The sequence below is a fragment of the Phyllostomus discolor genome, chromosome 1 (genome assembly GCF_004126475.2).
Source record: "Phyllostomus discolor isolate MPI-MPIP mPhyDis1 chromosome 1, mPhyDis1.pri.v3, whole genome shotgun sequence".
NCBI classification, from domain to species: domain Eukaryota; kingdom Metazoa; phylum Chordata; class Mammalia; order Chiroptera; family Phyllostomidae; genus Phyllostomus; species Phyllostomus discolor.
Window position 1 is genome coordinate 158,293,397 of NC_040903.2, and position 10,443 is coordinate 158,303,839.

General features: G+C 35.7%; 1 long non-coding RNA gene across 1 annotated transcript; it reads left to right on the plus strand.

Moving 5' to 3' along the window:
• Positions 1–4,690: 4,690 nt before the first annotated feature.
• Positions 4,691–9,765, plus strand: LOC118502089. Its single transcript, XR_004904766.1, has 2 exons — positions 4,691–5,413; positions 9,409–9,765. It is a non-coding gene; the product is annotated as an uncharacterized LOC118502089 (long non-coding RNA).
• The last annotated feature ends 678 nt before the right edge of the window (positions 9,766–10,443 follow it).

Consider the following 10,443-nt stretch of genomic DNA (forward strand, 5'->3'; position numbering starts at 1 on the left):
GGGTTTGGTGGGGATGGGTGGTGGAAGATTTTTGCTGCTTATTTTATTTTTTAAAAGATTTTATTTATTTATTTTTAGAGAGAGGGGAAGGGAAGGAGAAAGAGAGGGGGAGAAATATCAATGTGTGGTTGCTTCTTGCGTGTGGGGACCTGGCCCGCAACCCAGGCATGTGTCCTGACTGGGAACTGAACCAGTGGCCACTAGTTTCACAGGTTGGCACTCAATCCACTGAGTCACATCAGCCAAGGCTATTTCTCATTTTAGACATTTCTGTACAGTCTGAACTTCAAAAACATGTACAAGTATCACTTCTATAAATTAAAAACATTTTAAAATATAAGAAATAAGTAAAATAAAAAGCATTCATCATTAAGTGATTGCTTCAATAGATATGCAATACTATGTAGGCAATGGAAGAAAATGAAGTATGTCTATACAGAATCTTAAGTAAGAAAAAATTGCAGAATGATATTATATAGTTAGGATAATACCATTTATTTCAAGTGTATGTGTGTGTAGGTAGATCTGTATATGTGTACACCACACTGGGAGGATATTATCAAAGTGATATCAAAGTGGAGAGGAGAGAGACTTGTATTATTTATTATATATTTTTATACCTCTCTCTACTGTTTGTTTTTTTCCAGAAGCATGCTTTGAATATGAATGTGTATGGAATATTCTGCAGGTTCAAAGCTGAAGTAATTTTGAGTGTTTCCCTTTTCTTTCTTTGTCATGGAAGAGCCAAGTGTGGTAGTACTGTGTTATGTATGAGGGTCAGGATCTTACACTGACGTGCAGTGAGGACCACATTCCCTGGTTCTTGGCCCCTTAGTATTATCATGAAAGGGAAGTTTGTGAATTGAATTGCTCCACTCTTATGACTCAGTGTCACCACAGAGCTGACCAAAAGTCTGATTCATGTTTCTTTTTATGTTGCTAGATTTCCTTCCTCTGCTTGGTTTTGAGCAGAACTCACCAGGAGTATGCAGGATTCAAATTTCCAGATCCAGTATCTGATGATTGTAACACGGTATCCGTCCCATTCTTTGGAGTCTTTACTAGCCATGATACTTGTTAGAATCCTTTTAGCAATTTGGTTATTTTCATATTTTACTTTATTGTGGAAAGAATGCAACATGAGATTTACCTACTTAACAAAATTTTAAGTATACAATACAGTATTGTTGGCTATGGTTACAATATTGTACAGCAGATCTCTAGAACTTAACTGTTATCTTAAAAATTTTGTTTTTTAATTTTTATTTTCTAATCTTATTTGTTTGTTTATTTGAAGCAGTAAGCATTTATTCAGCTTCAGAGTTTGCAAGTCAGCCATTTGGGCCTGAGATTCAACTGCGTAGTTTTCTGTTCTCAGCTGCACTTGTGCACATGTAGGTACTTGGCTGTATAATAGCGTTTGGAAGTAACGAGCCATATTTGTTTTTTATTGTTGTTCAATTACATTTGTCCCCATTTCCCCCCATTACTCTTCCCCACCCTATCCACCCCTACCTCTCACATTCAGTCTTCCCCTCTCACACTGTCTTTGTCCATCGGTCCTTTAAACATTTTCCCGACAACCCTTCCCCTTTGCCCCATCATCCCCCTCCTTCCTCCCCTCTGGTCACTGTCAATTTGTTCTTCATTTTCCATGTCTCTGGGTCTATTTTGCATGCTTATTTGTTTTGTTGATTAGGTTCCGCTTATAGGTGAGATCATATTGTATTTGTCTTTCACTGCCTGGCTTATTTCACTTAGCATAATGCTCTCCAGTTCCATCTGCACCAGCCTGTGAACTACCTTTTTTTTTTTTAAGTGAAAGAAGTTAAATTTGTGCACACCTTAAGTTAAGCTGTGAAATTTGTAGTAAAAAGAATGAATTCCACAAAACAGAGATTTTGCTAATATTCAAACTCCCAGTTCATTTACATTTGACATCTTCAATCTACTCAATTGATTTGTTTAAATGGTAATTTTTCTAACTAAATTCAGTTATATGAGTGATACTTATGCCCTTGATAAAGATGACAAGAGTGATATTATTGTGACTGAGAAAGTGGAATATATTTCCTGTTTGGTAGAATTCACCAGTGTACCCATTTGATTCCAGAGTTGTCTTTGTTGGAGAGTTTTGACAACTGACTCAATATCCATACTAGTTACAGATCTTTTCAGACTTTCTATATATTCATAGTTTAGTCTTAGTAGGTTGTAAACTATTTATTCTAGTTTATGTAGTTTGTTGATGTGTAAGTGTTCTTGAAAGTGTTTTATGATTTTTAAAAAAATTTCTGTGACATCAACTGTAAAATTTCTTCTTCCATTTCTGATTTTATTTGTGTATTCTTTTTACCTTACTTTCTGTAAGGGTTTGTTGGTCTTATTTATCTTTTTAAAACATTTACTCTGTTTTATTGTTTTTTTCTATTGCTTTCTTTTTTCTATTTCATTTATCTATTAATTTCATTAATATTTGTTATTTTCATACTTTTACTAACTTTGGGTGAGTTTTTCTTCTAGCTTTGAAGTGTAAAATTGGGTTGTTTATTTGAGATCTTTCTTTTTCTTTTAAATGTAGGCATTTATTGCCCTTTTAGTACTGCTTTGGTACTAAGTATGGACTGCTGAATAAGTATTGGAATGTTGTGTTTTCATTTTTGTTTGTCTTGAGGTTCTTTCTACTTTCCTTTTTAATTTATTCTTTGACCTGATGGTTGTTCAAAAGTATGATTTTTCTAGTTTTCCTTTATTGTTGATTTCTAGTTTTATCCCATTGTGGTTGGAAAGTACTTGGTATGATTTCAGTCTTTTTAAATTTGTTAAGACTTGTTTTGTGACCCAACTGTGGCCTTTTGCTGGAGAAAGGACAGTGTGTCCTGGAGAAGAATGCATATTCTGCTGCCATTGGTAGAATGTTCGGTATGTGTCTCATAGATCAATTCAATCTATGCTGTTATTCAAGTTCTCTGTTTTCTTGTTGATCTTTTTATTGTTGTTCAATTACATTTGTCCATATTTTCCCCCCATTACTCTCCCCTGCCCTACCCACCGCCCATCTTCCACATTTAATTCTCTCCCCCCATTGTCTTAGTCCATGGGTCCTTTATATGTGTTCCTTGACTTGATCCTTCCCTTTCTTTCCCCTGTTATCCCCATCTCCTCTCCCCTCTGGTTACTGTCTGTTTGTTCTTTATTTCCAAGTCTCTGGTTCTATTTGCTCACTTATTTGTTTTGTTGGTTAAATTACACTTATAGGTGAGATCATATGGTATTTGTCTTTCACTGCTTGGCTTATTTCACTTAGCATAATGCTCTCCAGTTCCATCCATGCTGCCACAAAGTGCAGGAGCTCCTTCTGTCTTTCTACTGCATAGTATTCCATTGTGTAAATGTACCACAGTTTTTTGATCCACTCATTTACTGATGGACACTTAGGCTGTTTCCAGAACTTGACTATTGTAAATTGCACTGCTATGAACATTGGGGTGCATAGATTCTTTTGAACTGGTGTTTCAGGATTCTTAGGGTATAATTCTAGCAGTGGAATTGCCAGGTCAAAACACAGTTCCATTTTTAATTTTCTGAGGAAATTCCCTGTTTTCCACAGTGGCTGCACCAGTTTGCATTCCCACCAACAATGTACCCTTGTGCACTGTCCTCCACATCCTCTCCAACATTTGTTGTTTGTTAATTTGTTTATGATGACCATTCTGACTGGTGTAAAGTGGTATCTTATTGTGGTTTTAATTTGCATCTCTCTGATGGCTAGTTGGGCCTTTCTTATGTCTGTGGGCCTTTTGTATGTCCATCTTGGAGAAGCGTCTCTTCAGGTCCTTTGCCCATTTTTTAACTGGATTGTTGGTCTTCCTGGTGTGGAGTCATGAAGTTGTTTATATATTTTGGGGATCAAGCCCTTGTCCGAGGTGTCATTGGCAAACATATTTTCCCATACAGTTGGTTCCCTTTTCATTTTGCTTGTTTTCTTTGGCTGTATAGAAGCTTTTTATTTTGATGAAGCCCCATTTGTTTATTCTTTCCTTTATGTCCCTTGCTGTAGGGTACATATTGGTGAACATATTGCTGCATGGAATATATGAAATTTTCCTGCCTATGTTCTCTTCTAGGACTTTTATGGTGTTGCAACTAATATTTAAGTCTTTTATCCATCTGGAGTTTATTTTTGTGTATGGTGTAAGTTGGTGGCTGAGTTTCTTTCTTTCTTTCTTTCTTTCTTTTTTTTTTTTGCATGTAGCTATCCATATCTCCCAACACAATTTGTTGAAGAGGCTATTTTTCCTTCATTTTATGCTCCTGCCCTATTTGTTGAATATTAATTGACTATAGAGATGGGTTTATTTCTGGGCTATCTATTCTGTTCCATTGATTTATGTGTGTTCTTATGCCAGTACCAGGCTGTAGTATAGTTTGATATTAGATATTGTGACCCCCTCCTACATTTTTCTTCTTTCTCAAAATTGCTGAGGCTATTCTAGACCTAATAGGTGAATTTGGCAAAACAGCAGGGTACAAAGTCAATATTCAGAAATAGAAGGCATTTTTGTATACCAACAGTGGAATATCAGAAACAGAAATTAGGAAAAAAAATCTCATTTATTATAGCAACAAGAAAAATAAAGTACCTAGGAATAAACTTAACCAAGGAGGTAAAAGACCTGTACTCAGGAAACTATAGAACAGTGAAGGAAGAAATTAAGGAAGACACAAATAAATGAAAACACATACCATGTTCATGGGTTGGAAGAATTAACATAATCAAAATGTCCATACTACCCAAAGCAATTTATAGATTCACTGCAATCCTTATAAAAATACCAAAGACATATTTCACAGATATAGACCAAACATTTCAAAAATTTATATGGAACCATAAGTGGCCCTGAATAGCCTCAACGATGTTGATATTTTATCTGGAGGTTCTGTTATTGAAGGCAGAGAACTGAAGTCTTTTACTGTTACTGTATTGCTGTCCATCTCTCCCTTCAGTTCTGTCAGTTTCCTTGACATATTTAAGTGCTCTGATGTTGGGTGCATATATATTTATCATTGTTATATCTTCCTTGTGATTGATATTTCCTCATTATATAATGTTCTTCTTGTTTTCTTGTGGTAGTTTTTCACTTAAAGTCTATTTTGTTCGATGTACTTGTAAGTATAGCCACCCTTGATTTCCAGAAATCCTGATGTTATGTAAGAAGTCGATCTACACAGAGGCCACCATAGCTTCACCCAGAGAAGCCATGTATAGATGTTCTATCCAGCAGTTCCCTCTTAGGTTGGTCTTCTGGCCAAGATACTAGACATCTGAATGAAACCATCTTGGATTGTACAGAACACTCTGTCTGCCAGATGAATGACATATGTCCTCTGTCAATGGAACAGATTTCTCCAGGTGAGTCCTGCTTAAATTCATGACCCATGAAATGGTTTGGAGGTAGTTTGTTATACAGCCATCAGTAACCATTGACTCCTGTTATTCCCATTTCAGAGTAAGCCCAATTATGGACCAAGTTTATACTCCTTTTTCTCTCTCTGCATTGAAATTTAGATGTTAAAGTATTATCCTTTTGATTACCAATAAGTATAGATATATTTTTACCTAGTTGTGATCCATTTATGCCTGTTGTTTTCCTTTATACTTTAATTTTATTTGGTATTTTCATTATATCAATAAATATTTGGTCTATTTTAAAGAGCTATGTCATATTCTAGATGTCATAGTAGGCATAACATCCTTCTTTTGCTGGGTTTCGAGAGTCCCCCTCTCTTTTCTTCAGGCATATACTTTGCAGTTAGGTGAGGCCTTCTGAATGAGTTCTGGTCAATAAAACATTAAAAAGTGATATGTGCCATTTCCAAGTCTACCCCATAAAAAATAGAAGTAATCTTCATATCTTTTCCAATCTACCAGGTTAATGGAAAGAACTATGAGAACCTAGAGTAGTGCACAGACATACAATAGAAGGACATGGGGCCCTGATTGACAGTGTAAAGCAGAGACCTTACAACCTGCTCACCCCCACAGGACTGTGTGTTGAAGGAGAAATAAACATTTAATTAATTAAGACTTGGAGATTGTAGGGTGTCTCTGTTATAGCAACTAGCATTTTAGATGCCTCTTGTACCATCAGGTGTATTACCCAGCTAATAGAGTAGGATAGTAATTACTACTGACTCCAAGTAATCATTACATTTTCAGTTAGTTAGTTTTAGGGGTCCTTCTTGCATTTTAGAATTTCGAAAGAACAATTTCACTTGCCTGTCAAAGGTAAAGCTGTATAATGTCTATATGTAAAACAAAATAAAACCTTGAATTATAAATTCATGTTTTAAAAATTACTTAGAGTTAGTGTAGAATAGGGATACTAGTATGTTGTCTAAGGTCACACAATGAAGTGCTTCCACCATTCATTAGTTTGTTCATTCATTCTTTATATAGTCAATAGGTGCTAGACATTAGAAACCCAAAGATAAAGGAGACAGACACAATTCTTTTAACGAAGGCATGTACAATCACATATTTACCTGGATGACCATAGGCAAGCCTCTAACCTCTCTGAGTTTCCTCCATTTGTAAAATGAAGACAGTATTACTCTTATATTCACTTCTATGGTTTAAATGAGGTTAACCATATAACACACTGCCTATCATGTACTAAGTGCTCAATAAATATCAGGTTTTTTTAAAGATTTATTTATTTATTTTTAGAGAGGGATGGGAAGGAGATAGAGAGAGAGAGAGAGAGAAAGAGAGAGAGGGAGAGAGAGAGAGAGAAACATCAATGTGCGGTTGCTGGGGGTTATGGCCTGTAACCTAGGCATGTACCCTGGCTGGGAATTGAACCTGGGACACTTTGGTTCCCAGCCCGCGCTCAATCCACTGAGCTACGCCAGCCAGGGCTTTTTTTTTTTTTCCTAATTTATTTATTTATTTATTTATTTAGTTTTTCTTTTTTTAAAACATCATTCTAACTTTCTACCATTCTTGATAGCTGGGTAATGATGAAGGTTTCCAAAGTGGGATCCTTAGCTTTAACTCTTTTCCCAAATAGGCAGCACCAGAACTTCCTTCCTGTTATCTTGCTGAGAAACTTCCTTGCATTAAGGCTACTGAGTCAACAACATTCTCCATAAAAGTAATTTTATAAGAATATTTATAGGTATTCATCATTTTCTTAGGTAAATATTTAGTAATGGATTTGCTGGGCTAAGGGATAGATCTACAATAGAAACTACCATTTTCCGAAGTGCTTATATTATTTTATGTCTCCATTAGAAAAGTATGAAAGATCACTCCTCATCCTCACCAACATTTGGTAGTATCATGTTTTTCATAATTTTGCTGAATTCCAACTTACCTATTTTCTTTACTTGTGTTTTTGGTCCTAAGAAATCAGTGCCTAATCCAAAGTCATGAATGTTTTAACCTATGTTTCCTTCTAAGAGGTTTATAGCTATAGCTATTACATGCAGACCTATAATACACTTTGAGTTAATTTTTGTGTAGGGGGTGAGGTAAGGGTTCAAATGGATTCTTTTGCATGAGGATGGATATTTGTTGAAATCATCATTCATTGAAAAGGCTGTTCTTTTCCTATTGAATTGTCTTTGCTTTTTTTTTTTTTTAGATGTGAATTAAAAAGCATTTGACCACAATATGTGGGTTTATTTCTGAACTCTTAAATCTATTCCATTGATCTATGCATAGCCTATCATTGTATTGAATTGGCCAAAAAGTTTGTTTGGTTTTATCCATAAGATGGCTCTAGTAACGTTTAGTCATCTCCAACTTTATTCAAAACAATTTTGTTAGATTGTATTGTGATAGCTGTCATATCAGCATGCATTTTAAAAAATGTATCAAAATTGGTGAATTTTTGTGTAGCCATTTTAATATAGAAGATGGCAGAAAATACACTATTTTCAGCATATTATGCTTTATTATGTCAGGAAAGGTAAAAACATAACTGAAATGCAAAAAAAGACTTGCACTGTATATGGAGAAGGTGCTGTGACTGATTGAACGTATCAAAAGTGCTTATTTGTAAAGCACTTTTGTAAAGGTTTGTAAAGTTTTGTGCTAGAGATTCCTCACTGGATGGTGTTCTGTGGTTGGGTAGACCAGTTGAAGTTGATAGCAATCAAACAGAGACATTGATTGAGAGCAATTGAATGAGAGCAGTCAATGTTATACTATGAGGGAGACAGTCAACACACTCAAAATATCTAATCAATAATGTTTGTGGAAACCTGTCCCTTGTTTTATAGAAAAAAAAACATACAGACTTTTTGGCCAACCCAATACATAACTTTTAAAAAATATATCTGTATTTCTCACTTTTAATCTATTTGTTACAAAATATGAAAGCCTCTATATTGGTAGCTATTGCTGAAAACAATATTACCACATGCTTTGTGGTTCAAATGAGGCTGCACTCAAGGCATTGCTCAGGGATATATGGTCTCCTCCCAGGTTCTGCTGGGGACAGTTCTGTTTCTGGGCTCATGCAGAATTTGGGTTCTTGTGGTTGTAGGACTAAGGGCTTCAGTATTTTGCTGACACTACGGAGGCTACCCTCAGCAGTGAAAGGCCATCCACAGCTCCTTGCTTGTGCATAGTTTTCATTGGAGTAATTCATTGTAGTTCTAACTTGCATTTAGTTTGTATTTCCCTGATGACTAATAATTGCCCTAGAAAGTTCCTCCTTGTCCATTCTAGCCAATCCCTTTTCTCACCCCTTAGAACTAACTACTGTTTTTATTAGTTTCCACCATAGACCAGTCTTTTCTGTTCTAGAACTTTATGTAAAAGGATTCATACAGTTTATGTTCTTTAGTATAGTTGTCTTTCATTTAGCATACTGTTTTTTGAGATTTATCCATGTTATTGTATCAGTAGTCGGTTCCTTTCAGAAGAAATTTTTACTGCAAAGATTTTCTATTTCAACTTATTTTCATGTAATTTCTATGTGAAAAATTTTAGCTTACTAGCTTATTTTATCTTTTTACATTTCTCATCCAATTGCTAATTCCTTTAATTTTAGGTGCAGTTTTAAGTGTCTCCAGTTTTGGATCTCTAACTTTTTGCTTATTCCTAGTTTTATCATGCCAAGTAGTTGCTTGCTTAGAGTTATCAAGGGTCATTTTCTTCTTTCTCTCAAAGTTCACAAACTTTGTCATCTTTTTACTAACTTCCTTATTTAAGTGTGTATTTTTCCTATCTGTCCTACTTTAGATTGTATTCTTGCTTCTGAGTTATTCAAATAAATAGTCTAGAATTCACACTAGTTTCTGGAAAATTTGGGAGAATTATTCATGCATGGTATTTGGAAAAATGCTCTAGCTATACAAAGAACCTGATTCCCTCTCTGCTCTTTTTTTTTTCAGGTGCCTTTGACTTTGTGGGTGAGTCTGGAAGCATTAGCTGCAAATGCATGCATTTGCCTCTCTGGTTGCATGATAGAATGGAAATGCACAAAGAAGCCAAAGCGAGCATGTGCTGTTCTGAGGAATAACTTCCATGCAGTCTTCAGATACTAGGTTCCATTAGAAAGTCAATACTCCCTCTGCGCTCCCCTTGCTGCCAATAACTAAAGCTGCCAATGAAGAGTGAGTTTGTGATGCAGCCTCCCCACCATTTCTACCTTTATTTACTCTGTACTCTGTGTCCTCTGGTTCCTGTCTTTTCTGACCTTTCTATTATTTCCCCAAATAAAGCTTGCCTATGCAGAAGTGTCCCATTAACTCCCTAGTCAGTACTCCCTTTGCTGCCTGCTCCTCTTCCTTTATTTCTTCATACAAGCCTCTGCTTGCCTAGCCCCCAGCTCTTAATAGGGTTCAACCAGAGAAACATAACCAGTAGGGGATATGTGTTAAGTGATTTATTGCACAAAATGGGCTTGCATGAATGCGGTCGCTGGCAAGGCACGCTGGTAGAGTAGGACGTCAGAAAAGGCAGCCTGAGACTCGCCAGCACCAGCTGAAGCTGTTATTCACAGAGGAGTTTCTTCAGAGAAGCCTCAGGTCTGCTCATAAAACCTTTTAATGATTGAACCATTCCCACCTAGATTATTTAGGATAACATATCTTCAAATCAGTTGATTATGGATTAAATTCACATCTACAAAAATACCTTTACTGTAACACCTAAGTGAATATTTGATTGAATAACTGGGGACAGTAGTCTAGCTGAGTTGACATGTAAAACAAACCACTGCACTTCCATATCTTTTAGGATTTGGTATTTATATGCTGGCTGAATTGGTAACTAAAATGTTAACTGACTAAAGCTAAATGCTTCCCAGGGGTATTTTCATTTTATGAGGAACTCTTCAAGATTTCTCTCCTTCTTTCTCCCTCTCTCTAAAAATAAATAAGTAAGTAAGTAAATAAATAAATACAATCTTAAAAGAAATCTTCAAG